Source organism: Lepisma saccharinum, chromosome 21, assembly GCF_977018435.1.
Source record: "Lepisma saccharinum chromosome 21, izLepSacc3.1, whole genome shotgun sequence".
Classification (NCBI taxonomy): Eukaryota; Metazoa; Arthropoda; class Insecta; order Zygentoma; family Lepismatidae; genus Lepisma; species Lepisma saccharinum.
In genome coordinates, this window is record NC_139249.1 from 30,297,507 (window position 1) to 30,311,184 (window position 13,678).

The 13,678-nt window shown below is 39.3% G+C and overlaps 1 protein-coding gene across 1 annotated transcript in view; it reads left to right on the forward strand.

Moving 5' to 3' along the window:
• The first annotated feature begins 11,688 nt into the window (after window positions 1-11,688).
• Window positions 11,689-13,678, forward strand: part of LOC146003949 (testis-expressed protein 9) — a 29,104-nt gene continuing 27,114 nt past the window's right edge. The window contains exon 1 of the mRNA XM_083142461.1: window positions 11,689-12,379. The gene's annotated coding sequence lies outside the window, so the exon portion shown is untranslated. The remainder of the gene's footprint in view (window positions 12,380-13,678) is intronic.

The window sequence follows — 13,678 nt, forward strand, 5'->3', positions numbered from 1 at the left end:
CACTATTCAAGAAAACAAAAACCTAATTTTGCCGGATCCTGTGGCTGAGTGGTGTCGACCCAAGGAATATAGAGATTAGGTAAAGCCATCCGAAGATTGCCGATCTTGCACGAACGCGTGACGTCACCGGAGAAGCAGTGAGCTCGGCTGAAGCAGACGGCCCCTAGCATTTATATGGGAGATTCAGAGAGCGAAAGTTTATTATTACTTTTAGGAGGGGGAAAATAATAATTGTCATCCTCCAAGATGGTATTGAGGCATCCTTTTAATGATTAGTAACATAATTGAAAACGCGCTACTTTTAAAAGGGGGCAAAGTACATGTGAAAAAATGTATTTTGAAAATCCATATTCCTGAAACATTCTGACCGATGCGCTACAAAGAAAGTTGCGTGTTCTCCTTTAGAATTTAGTCATTTTACAAATCGTAATATAATTTTAACAAAAACGTGGCATGCTAAAGAAGAATTAAAGAGTTTAAAAAATAATTGATTAATAGACTTACTTTATTTTACTTCGCTATCTGTCACATATGGCTAATCGCAAAGATGAGGATGCGTGATGATATTATGAAATTGAAGAAAGGAAAGTGGACCCATGCCCGGGCGGGGATTCGAACCTGGAGGCCCTTGGCATCGTAAAGCGTTGTACTAACCACTTCGCCACGGAGGTCAGCATTACAAGGAAATAAACAGAAATTGGCATCTATGTTTTAATATGCGAGAAACATTTGCGAGGAGGTTATTGAAGTAACAAATAATTATTACAAGACGTTGTGATGAAAATTATTAATATATCTGAAATATCGAGAGTTGACCTTGCAGTCTCTAAATGTACTTTTAGGGTTACGCAAAACCTTTACTCAAAATTGATAGTGTAAATTTATAAGTAGAGCCCGGAAGTTTGGCAAAATGCCTCTTTTTATCTACTGCATATATTGATAAAAAATTTCCGGATAAACGTTTTTTTATGGTTTCGAATGTTTTAGAAGCCTTTTCATTTTGCCTATTTTGCCTATTTGGGACCCCAGTGCCTATTTTTAATTATAATGCCTTTTTTTGCCTTTTTCAATGAAATTTGACCATTTTTTTAAAAAAAATATGTTGGCATTTATTTTTCTTCCGTTTATTATGTGAATAATTTTCACTTTATTTAAGTAATATTGAACTCACGCATGTTTCAACATTGCTGAAGGAGAATAGTGTGAGAAGAAAGTATTTCATGCTCAGTTAGGATATTGCCTTTCGGTTAACATTTCCTTGTGTATGATTGACTGCTGAAGTGGACAGGTTGATTTCGAACACAAAGAAGACATTTCTGAAATCTCCCTCTCGAACCCGAAATAAGGAAGTTGCATCTAAGCTTAGTTTACCTCCGCAACCAGTCTTGACCAGATGGGGAACCTGGATATCAGCAGCTATATATTATGCTAACAACCTTGAAAAAATCAGTGAGGTGATAGATGCTCTTCCAGAAAATGAAGCAGCTTCAATTCGTGAAGTGAAAAAACTCCTGTGCTATTCAGAACTGAAGAATGAACTGTTGTTTATTTTTGCACATTATTGTGCATTGCCAGAGACAATTACAAAGCTAGAAAAAGATGTGAGACTCTTGTAGCATCCATGAAAATCTTCGAGGAATCTATGCAGCAGATGATGGAAGTGCCAGGAGAAAAGGGGTCAGCTGTTGCGGAAAAGTGCTAACGGGTAGTGAGTGCAAATGAGGACTTGAAACAATTGAAAACAATTTGTGAAGGTAAAAGGTGAAAATGCTGTTACCAAAATGAGTCCAGCTACATTAGCTTGTTTTATGTATGCTCCAATAGCTTCTGTCGAAGTAGAAAGATCATTTTCTATTATGAAAAACATTCTCTCTGACAGACGACTATCAATGAATGTTGAGAACTTAAAAAAAACAGCTTGTAGTTATGTGCAATCAAGACGGAGAAAATTGAAAAGCTCTTCCCAATGTAGATTTTAACATTTTGCCAGAGATTATAGATAAAAGTAAGTGACTTCCAAATGTGCCTTTCTTCGCTTTATTTTGCCTTTTTTCATTTTTAGTGCCTATTTTCCACATTATAAATGCCTTTTTGCCTGCCTATTTTAACGAAAATAAATGCCTGAACTTCCGGGCTCTATTTATAAGCTATTAAAATTTAAAACTTATTCCTGTTCGAAATGAGAAACTGCCAAGTTTCGTAGAAATACATATATTTGTAGAAATACATATATTTGTCTTTCATGAGGCCAAGAGAGTATTTGGAGGGGACGCTGGCTTGGGAAGGCTATAGCCCCGGATCTCGATCTGCAAAGGGGCTTCCAGTGGGAAAACATTCCTATGAAATAGTCCAGAAGAAGGGGCGAAATGATTTTTTTTAAATGGCTCAAGAATACAAATATATAAGTGGATATTTGACAAGCTTAGTCTAAAACTTACAACTGAAGTCGTACGTGTGGCGGGGAGGGGGGGTGGTGGCTACGTGAGGTAACACAGTGGAATATGATTCACAATACTAAAATTAAAATAAATATGTGGGAACAATAGAAATCAAAATATGTTGTAGCTAGTGACGGCGCAATAGTAAAGATGTAGGGGTAAATCATATTTTCCCAGGGCAATCATTTTCATTATTCCGTTACATACGACACAAAAATGCACATTTTGGCATTCATTTATTTATTTTGTCGTTTTACTGGGGCAGATAAGAGAGAGAGAGAAATTGTCGAACGAGAATTGGGGGGCGTTCCTGCCCCCCCCCCCGTAGTGTGGTCACTGCCTATGGCTATGCTGGAGAAGAATGCACCAATTAATACGCTATTAAATAAAACAGATACTTTTAAAACTTTTAATCAAATTATTTGTGAACTATGATTTAAATTTAGAGAGAGCACATACCTGTTTAATTTAATTTGGATGAGTTAACTTCTGAAGCCTGCCATTTCCGAGCCTTCTTCCGGTGTAACAACACTGCCCTTTGAGCCGTAGCTGCTGCGTTCAGGTGGCGGAACGAGCAGAATACTAATTAAAACAAATATGTGACAAATATATATATAAAAAACAACGTGTTGAAGCTATTGACTGCGCCAAAGAAAAGACAGAAGAGAAACGTGGAGAGTGCAGTGATATTTTACGGGAAGCAGCAGGCATGTATCTAGCAATTCCTTTCGGGGCGGCGGCTGAACACCATTTTTTAAAGGGGTATCACAATTGTATGTTTAAGGCCAGTGGTGGCAATTGGGTTCCAAAATGTGGGGGGGGGAGGCTGGACAAGGAGACAAGCATTAAGAGACCATAGTGTGATAGTGTGGAGGCAAAAGAATGGGGAGCAACTATCTCCTAAATCGTGGCCACTGTTTAAGGCTGTCATTTTAATCAGAACGTGAAATCGGGACATTTTCTACCACTCAACTCCTCTGTTTCCATGCATTAATATTGTGTGCCGGAACCATCTCAGTATATACCTAGGTATGTTCGTCTTCTCATCAGGCATCAAAACATCTATGTACCAGAAGTGTTTTTACGAAGGTGTTACACATGCACGGAATGCACAATCCACTCTACAACGCAAGATTCAAACTGTGTGCAGGGAACTGGAATTAGACAGTTCACGAATATTTCTCTCTCATTCGAGCCTGAACACCACTAATGTGTCTTGTCCTCCCATGTTTGCAGCTCTTATAAAAGCCGAAACCCACCAAATTGTTCATATTCATGCCTAAGCACTCGCAAGTGTCCAAAATTATCTGTTGATTGTGTGTCGAACCCAGTAGCCTTAAACAAAAGTATTGTTTTATGCCATGAAATTCTCTGACCGCATACACAAAATTTGGTCCTGGCACAACCAAATCATCACTCAAAACTTTGATTTTCAGTTGATCTGTGCAGCTTATTTCTTTTTTAATAAATCGCTCCAATGCCCAGCCCGATACTGCCGAAATATTCACTTTAGAGAGAGAGACCTTCGATCTGTTCGTCTTTCCACCCGAACTACTCGTAGCACTACTCGAAGTTCCGCTGTAGTCAATGTTTTTAGCTTTGGGACCGAACTGGAACTAGTGGTAGACTTCGTTACTTTACGGTATTTAGTCCATTTCATTTTCGAATCACTAGATCTTATAAAGCAACCAATGGACACTGACTGATCACTAATCGACTGTATGGATTGTCATACTTACCTCTGAAGACTCCACCTATTATTCTGTTGTACAGATCAACCGGGAAATTGAAGCCGCGTATTAATATCCATCCTCATTATATTGTAGAACGTTCCGCAGATAAACGATTCGTAAATATTGCCAGTAGTTCGACTCCTTCTCTTTTTCAAGAACGTTCCCTCTCGCGCTTTCCAGAGATTAAAAAATTACAATGAATCCGAATCGCCCTACCTGCGGCGCTACCTTTGTTGTGCAGCTTCCAAATGCTGACAAGTCTCTTCTACATAGTGTTCAAGTTCGCTACGACAACACCAAAAGCCAAAAACCTAATTTTATCTAACGTAAACTGAAAATTTTCTGAAGGGGGGCTGAGCCCCCCCTGATTCCCACCTTGGATTCGAGCTGTTACCAATAACAGGGTTATAGAATATTCTCCGTCTTGCCTCGATAATTATTTCTCTCCTTAAATTAACGTCACATTATTTTATTTGACACCACAAGAAACAAAAAATCTCATTTTATCTAGTGTAAACCGAAAACTTTCGGGGGGGACTTGAGCCCCCTAAGCCCCCCCCCCTTGGATACGTGCCTGGGAAGCAGTCACGTTTATTACACCCTTACATTTACATACAATATTATAAAGTTCTGCTTTTAGATCTCGCACAATGCCTTTTTCACAAAAATGGACAATCTCGCATTTTTTTATATCAATCAAGCTGTGATATTTTAGTTTTCTTCCGTTAGTTTTCTGATAATAGTTTTCACAGCTTTGCATAGCATTTAGGCATGATTTCAGTTGACAAGAACAAAATAATCTTATTTCAAAACATAGAGCAAAAAGAAATCCAACGCACTTAAGTTAAAACTCCCTTATATTGGAAGCCTGGAGAGAACAAAACAGGGGTTCCTTCGTAACACGATTTCTTGAAAACCATTTTACACATTTGAATCAACTTTGTGATAAATTGATTAGAAAGGATGAATCTTAACAGTAAAAGTTGTAACTTTTCCCTTGCTACTATATTTTAGAAGATATTCGTTGTCAAATATCTCAATATTTGCATAAGGAACCAGCCTTTTCCGTGCAGAGTGTTTCGATGGTGACGTCATGCATCCACGGACAACTGCGCATACGATCTGCGCCGCCGAACAAGCACCCCCTGGTGTCGACCTCCGTGGCGAAGTGGTTAGCAGAGCGCGCCAGGGGTTCTGGGTTCGAGTCCCGGGTAAGGCTTGGGTATTTGTGTTCGTCCAGTTGATAAGAAACAAAGGAAAAATGTAAGAATTGAAAAGCGTAAAAGTGAGAAAAAAGAGTGAATGGTGGGGGATACCTCCGTGTAGGAGGTATTTCCTTTTGTACAAAAAAAAAAAAAAAAAGTGGTTAGCACATCGCGCTGCGACGCCAAGGGTCCCGGGTTCGAATCCCGCTCAGCCATGGTTGTATGTGAATGTCCATTTATCATTTTCATCATTTCATCACTCATTCCCATCTTCGTAAATTAGCTAAGAGGAACAAAATGCGAAGTAAAATAAAATAAATCAAATAAAAAAACAACTAATTTTATGTAGTGTAAACTGAAAAAATTAAGGGGGGGCTCCAGCCCCCTGATCCCACCTTGGGTGCGCGCTATTAACAATAACAGGGTTATAGAACATTCTGTGTCTTGGCTCGAAAATCATTTATCTCAAATTATCATCACATTATTTAAGAAGCCATGAACCTAATTTTATGTAGCGTAATTTCCTGAAGGGGGTGCTGGAGCCCCCTGATTCCCACCTTGCATACGTGCTTGACTCGATAATTATTTCTCTCCTTAAATTATCGTCATGTTATTTTATTTCACACCACAAGAAACCAAAAACCTCATTTTAACTATTGTAAACCGCAAACTTTCGGGGGTTTCGAGCCCCCTAAGCTCCCCCTTGGATACGTGCCTGCTGCGAGTGTCCCTTCATCAATTTAAACTAATCATCACTCATCCTGTTCGTCGCGATTAGCCAAAAGTGGAAGAAGACACTAAATAACAAAAACAAGTTTATCCTCATCGTGGCGATCAACTGGAGAATCTGAAAAGTAGCGTAAAATATTAAAGGGAAATTCCAGGATATTCAGTAAAAAGTCATATCAGAATATGCCCGGACAAGAACTTTCCTTAGAATTAGACATTTCAAATAAATGCAATAGGTTAGCTGGAAAGAAAAGCTGGCAGTGGACTACAGCCTACAGGGACAAGATATGACGCAAATAATGTATGAAAAATAAACTATGCATTGTTTCGGAATAAGTGTATTCTTCTATCGCGTATTTGATCTCTTGCTGTCAAATTAAATTAACAACTTTGGTGTATAATATCAAAAGATGCATGAAAACACAGCGTTTCATGGGCCATCTGCTACATTCTACGCATAGCTTTCTTCCGCTGGTGTCCGCTTGGTGACGTCACAAGCTCTAGCCAATAACATGCAAGTCGCGGAGTGGCCCCCCCTGAGTCACTTAGTCAAAACATCAACAAACAACAACCGTTTCAGGAGGAGGTTGATTTAATAATTAGGATATTGGAGCTGAAATGTTGTGTAAGACAGGAAGTTTTCTTACATAATGGACTAGGAAGAAACATTTATATTTTGTTTCTAATTGGCAGGGGGTGGAGAGGGGTCTAACCCTCTGAAATGAATCAGTCTTTTTGTTATTTGCTGGTTGGTTGATTTGTTGTTTTAAGTCCACTTTATGCACAGTAAGGCTAATTGGGACTGGACCTACAGTTTAAAGTGGGATCCGAACCACTTGTGCCTCCACCGGGTATCGAACCCGGGACCCCTTGATTACAAGGCGACGACGCTACCACTGCGCCACCGGAGAGGCTTTTTGTTATTTGCCTTTTATATGTTGGAGATCGGGGAAGGTAAGACTCTGTGGTAAGACTGTTTAGAGGAAAGAAGCAGCCCATGTTCTGCAGTGAGACCTCGGGGAAGCAGCTGCTTGTTATTGTTGAGTTGAACTGTACGCAGAGAAGGAATAGAATACATGTGGGCTCTAAGGGTTTGAAGATGGGAGCGAATTTACAATATAGAGAAAGTCTCCAATTTTGTTAATTTTCGGTATACTAACTAATTTTGACCTCCTCATCACGAATCTGTTGAAAAAAAACCGGGGGTCACGTCTGAAAATTTGAAAAAAAGCCGATTGAATTTTTGGAGCGAATTTACAATATAGAGAGAGTCTCCAATTTTCTTAATTTTCGGTATACTAACTAATTTTGACCTAATCACGAATCTGTTAAAAAAAAAAAACGGGGGTCACGTCTGAAAATTTGAAAAAAAGTCGATTGAATTTATATATATATATATATATATATATATATATAGCCCTGCATCGAAGGAGGGAGAAATGCAAGCAGGGTCCTTTCCAGTATGGGAGTAAGAAACACTAGGTGTATATGCGTAGTTTTACGAACAAAAATGTAATCTCCTGTCATTGTGTTCAACCACGCCGTTGATTTACAAGAAAATGATTTATGATGTTCAATTCTAGTACGATCCCTATTTTTTTGATGAATTTAGGGGTGAAATGAGTGCTAATGGAACCTAACCTAACAGGCCTCACCTAACCTCATGTGAATGGTTCGTGGGGCCACCCGTGGATGGTTTGTGGGGCTACCCGTGGATGGTTTTTGGGGCTAACGTCAATGGTTTGTGGGGCTAACGTCAATGGTTTGTGGGGCTACCCGTGGATGGTTTTTGGCGCTAACGAACAATTTTTCATCAAAATGTACAATTTCCAGACGTGACCCCCGGTTTTTTACAACAGATTCGTGATTAGGAGGCCAAAATTAGTTAGTATACCGAAAATTAACGAAATTGGAGACTTTCTCTATATTGTAAATTCTTACCTGAAGATGTAACCCCCTCAAAATTTGAGGGAAAATGCTGCATAATATTCATAGGAATATAACACCGTTCCAGTAACAGTAGTATAAGCCGGAGACACATTGAACTCGTTTATTTTCAAATAAAAATCATTGCTACTTACCTCATATGCATACCGGAACATTTTTCAAGTTGGGGATCACTTTTTTTTCCATGAAAAAAGCGTTATTTTTAACATTATAATCATTTATTGGTCGTTGCTAATTCGGCGGGCAAATCTTGACTCACGTTGTCTGTCGTCAGCTGATATGCAGTATCGTCAGCTGATGTGCAGTGTTTCCAAACTTATGAACCGATAAATGCCGCACAAACTATTCACAAAAGGTTTTTAAGCGAACATTGAGGCTAGACTCTACTTTATTTCCTTATCTGCATGGTGATTGCTTCTTTGCGTTCGCGGTGCGCGATCGTGGTGCAGCACCTGGCATCTCTTCGGGTAAATACCTTTTTCTTTTTACACTTTCTGTTCACGATAGCCCCACTATCCATTCACGGGGTCGAGGTATGCCTACGAGGTTAGGTTAGGCCTGTTAAATTAGGTTCCATTAGCACTCATTTCACCCCTAAATATGTATCATCTAAAAAATTCCTCAGTACGTTCAATTACGCATATCCGGACAACATCGGTTCTTCTCGATTCACTCCTTCAGGAAATTTTTCCTCGCTTTGGGATTTACGTTGTTGAATTCCTGATAAAATAAGCTTTCCAATGATATATGACACATATTCCTTAGGAAAAGGACGTAAACTAGAGTCTTACCTTAAATTGCTCACACGTCATCTTGTAAAACTACCGTGTGGAAATTTTTCCTCGGTTTGGGATTTACGTTGTTGAATTCCTTATAAAATAAGCTTTCCAACGCTATATGACACACATTCCTTAGGAAAAGGACGTAAACTAGAGTCTTACCTTAAATTGGAAAAAAAAAACCCGCTCACACGTCATCTTGTAAAACTTCCGCGTGGTTGCTACACTGACAGGGGGTTACATGATCGAACGCACGGAACATTTGATTCACATAGTCGGATGTAATGGCGGCACGAGCTATCGTACAACGGAGATGCATGAATGATGAAATATACCTTACTTACAGGCCAAATAAGTTGCACGATTCGAAAAAACAATTTCCCCGGCTTCAGAAAGTCCTCAAGAACGCAATTCCGGAAGTACTTTCTCGTCTTTTCTCCTATAAATTTTAAGAAATCCATCTCCGGCTTATACTATCGTTACCCACGGTTCCCACTGACCTGGAAAGTCTGGGAATTCAGCTTATGATGGAAAAGGTAGGGAAATTCGATAGTTTTTGTGCCCTCCAGGATTACTGGAAAACCACTTTTCGCATTTTCTACAAGCTTCATTGTATGTATTTAGTGTAAAATAATTTTTATATTTTATTTTCCCTCCTGTATTTTCAAGAGAGTTGAATAAACTCCATTAATCTAATTAGCAAAAAAGAAAAAAAGTGCTCCCTGTGCTTTGCACCACACCATGAAGGCGTATAGGGGGTGTGGGGTTAGGGTCCCACACTTGCTTGATCTCGGCCGAACTGGGGGTGATGTGATCAGCATCATGCCCCTGGCTGCCTTTACCCCCAGAGTTTCCTCCAGGTACCCACTTTAAATTACACTGGGTGGGTGCTGGAGCCGCTTGAACACGTTGAAAAAGTCCCCATTATCCCCTGCCAGGGATCGAACCCGGGTCTCTCGCATGGTAGTCAGATGCCCTAACAACTGATCTACCGTGGCATTTTTTTAATTAGCAATGCAAAGTTAATCTGTGAATACTTGGGAAATCTGAAAAAAATCCCCAATACACATAGGCCTACAAATGCCCAGAGAAAATCTCAGACTCGCAATGTTGGAGAACAATGACGGGTCATTGTGTATAATCATCACCGTCTGTCGGATCTCCTCATTCCTTATTCTATCCCTTCCCCAATACACTCCTTCAAAATTTCATCTCCACTACCTGCATCTTTCTTTTGTCTCTCTGTCATTGTCCAAGTCTCTGCTCCATACGTAATTTTTGGCACATGGTATGTGCTACATATTACCTTCTTACATTTCATTGGTACATCCCTGTTCCATATTAACCTTCGAATGCTTTGATATAGTCCACCACCCATTTTCCTCTTCTGTTTACCTCCTCATCTATTCTTCCGCTTCTCTCAATTATGCTTCCTAGATATTTGAAGCTCTCCACGACCCTCAACTCTTCCGTGTCCATCTTCATTCTTGGTTCATTTCTGGCTCTGTTTCTTGTTGTTATTAGCACTTCGCTCCTTTCTGCACTGAATTTCATTCCTGCTCTTCTATAATTTCCTCATTCCGACTATCAATCTATCTCTTTACTTCTTCTTTCTTGTTTCCCCATATTACTAAATCATCAGCGAACAACAGGACCTTCATCTCTTCCTCTCCTATCTTCTTCCCCACCTCTTTGTTAACTGCACCGATTGTAATTGTGAAGAGCAGTAGGGAAAGAGCACTTCCCTGTTTTAGTCCATTAGTTTTACTGAACCACTCCGTTCTTCCCACAGGTGTCTTCACACAGGTCTGTTTGGCCTTGTATGTGCTCTGCATTCTACACACTATCTCTTCCTCGACTCTTCTCTCTTTGAGCCTTCCAAATCTTTGTTCTGTCCATGCTATTGTATGCCTTTTCTATATCTAGGAATGCCATAATCAAATAATTTCCATACTTGTATTTCTTTTCTTGTATTTGCCTTATGGTGAATATTAGATCTACTGTTGATATGCCTCTTCTAAATCCATACTGTTCCTCTCTCATATTCATCTCTGTTACTTCCTTTATTCTTTTAATATTTTCTCATACACCTTCGTTGAGTGGCACATTAGTGTTATTCCTCTATAGTTTTTACATTTCTTTCTGTCACCCTTCTTGAATATGGGAACTATTAGTCCCCATATTCAAGAAAGGTGACAGGAAGGAATGTAAAAATGAAATGTATATTGAGACGAATTTAGCACCCAGTGTTTCTTTGAGAAACGAGAACTCAGGCTGCAGGTGACAGAAATTTATGGGGCTTGGACAGTCAGGTTCAAAATGTCTTGCCCCATCTCATAAGATCTTTAAAGCGGCGAGTTTTATGAAAACTTCTTCCGTGCAAGAAAAATACAGGACACAGCATTTAACTTGTGCACCGCAGTTTCCTAACTGTACAACGCTGCACTCCTGCCATTGGCTGGTCACCAAGGACTCACTCTCTGTGGCCTTGCCCGATATCACTTATAAAACTGTGTGCCATATAAATAGTATTAAGCAATATATTGTTACTGTGAAACATGTAGGCTATGTAGAACTTTTTTACACATTTAAATTACAAAACTGACAAGTGTAATATAGAGACTGCTGTCAGTATATATTTAAAGTTATCAGTTCAGTTGGTAACACTATGGTATAGGGAAAACACATTTCACTCGTTCATTTCGTCATTTTTTACATTCATACTTACCTATTATGCATTGCAAAACATTGTTTAAGGTGGGATTTCGCTTATTTCACGCAAATAGCTTCAATTTTCCACATATCGAGTAATTATTGTTCGTTCCTCTCACGAACAATATGGCGGAGAAATCTTGACTAGCATTGTTCATGATCAGTGGGTTTGCAGTGTTGCAACCTTCTTCATCAAAAAATACCTACTTTCATGTTACTCATTTTGTATTTTTTTCCGGGTTCGAAAACCCCATGAATCATGCACGGATAGCCCCACAAATCAATCATAAATACACAAAACATTCATAAATAGCCCCACAAACCATTGATAAATAGCACCACGAACCATTCACGGATAGCCCCACAAACCATTCATAAATAGCACCACGAACCATGCACACAAGGTTAGGTTAGGCAAACATAGTTAAAATTGTCATGTTCTGGCAAAACAATGGCGAGTTTAGAAACACTGACGGGGGGTTACATCATCGAACGCACAGAACATTTGGTTCAAGTAGTCGAACGTAATGGAGGCAACAGCTTTTGTGCATCGGAGTGACATTAATGTCAAAAAATACATGATTTACTGGGCGAATAAGTTGAACGAAGGGAGAAAACACTTCCACGAGCTTTCAAAAGTCTACAGAAACTCAGTTCCGTAAGTAGTTTCCCCTGTAAATTTGAAGAAATGTGTTTTCCCTATACCATACTGTTACCGCTCAGTCATCAATTGTATTTTCTTCTTTTTTCAGATGAAGCATGGATGAATGTGCTGAGCTCCATACATCAAAGAGTGTGAATACAATGGATATATAAGAAGTTTGTAATTCTTAAATGTACGTACTGCTTGTTAGTTCACTTACTAGTTCTTTTATAGTGTAAGGAGTGACCCTTGGTGAGGACACCCAAATGTCAACCTCCCTTGCACGTAGTATATCCTGGACTGCAGTTTACAGACTAGCAAGGCTCTGGCTTCTGGACTCATGCCCAGTATAATCCCCCATGGGGCTTGTGCTGTCTGCTGTCCTTGTGTGTTTGTGATTGTCCTTTCATCCATTTCATCCAATTACTAGGGAAAGGATTTTAAGGTGCAAAATTAGGGTCAGGAAATGGAAAAGAGGTTCTGAAAATGTTTTCAGAAAGGTGCTGATAAAATGCCTTAATTCAGGTCTAAATCAGTTTCATTAACATAATTTATGGAGCGAATTTACAATACCGAAAGTATCTTCAATAGCTTTCAAATTCGGCATACTAATTTTGGCCTCGTAATCACAAATCTGCAGTTAAATTTTGGCGGTCATGTCTAGAAAGTGCAAAATATGTCGAAAAAATGGACCTTGATTTATGAAGAAAACAACTATTTTTGCAATGATTAGCATTTCGAAACTATGTTTATGATGACCCTTAACTTTAACTATGCTTGCCTAACCTAACCTAACCTTACCGTGAATGGTTTGTGGGGCAAACATGTTTTCCACCTTTATGCAAGATGCCATTTTCTCATGCAAATCAATGCTCCATGCAACAGGTCTCACTTATTGCACAACACTTGAGCAATTTTGGTAGCAAGACTGTTGTGCGGAAAGGAAGACGTCTTCATATCAGAGAACATGGTTTTCTTGTTATTGTATGGAGAATCATAGTGGTAATTGACAAGGTTATTTTGCAATTTCTAGATGCGACCGCCAATTTTTAACTGCAGATTCGTGATTACGAGGGCCTCCCCGATGGCGCAGTGGTAGTGTCGTCGCTTTGTAATCAAGGGGTCCCGGGTTTGATACCCAGTGGAGGGACAAGTGGTTCGGATCCCACTTTAAACTATAGGTCCAGTCCCGATTAGCCTTACTGTGCATAAAGTTAACTTAAAATGCCAAATCAATCTTTCTATGTAAATCAAATCGTGATTACGAGGCCAAAATTAGTGAGTGCCGAATTTGAAAGCAATTGGAGATACTTCTGGTATTGTAAAGTCATACCTAATTTATTCAATACTAGCACTTAATATGATTATTAGCCTAATAATTACATAAACTAACCATATTTAGGAAGTAAACGTGGCAGTTACTGGGTTTCAACGAACTTGTTATACTGGATTTCACTCAACATTTGTATATTTTCGAATGTAAGTCACTGAC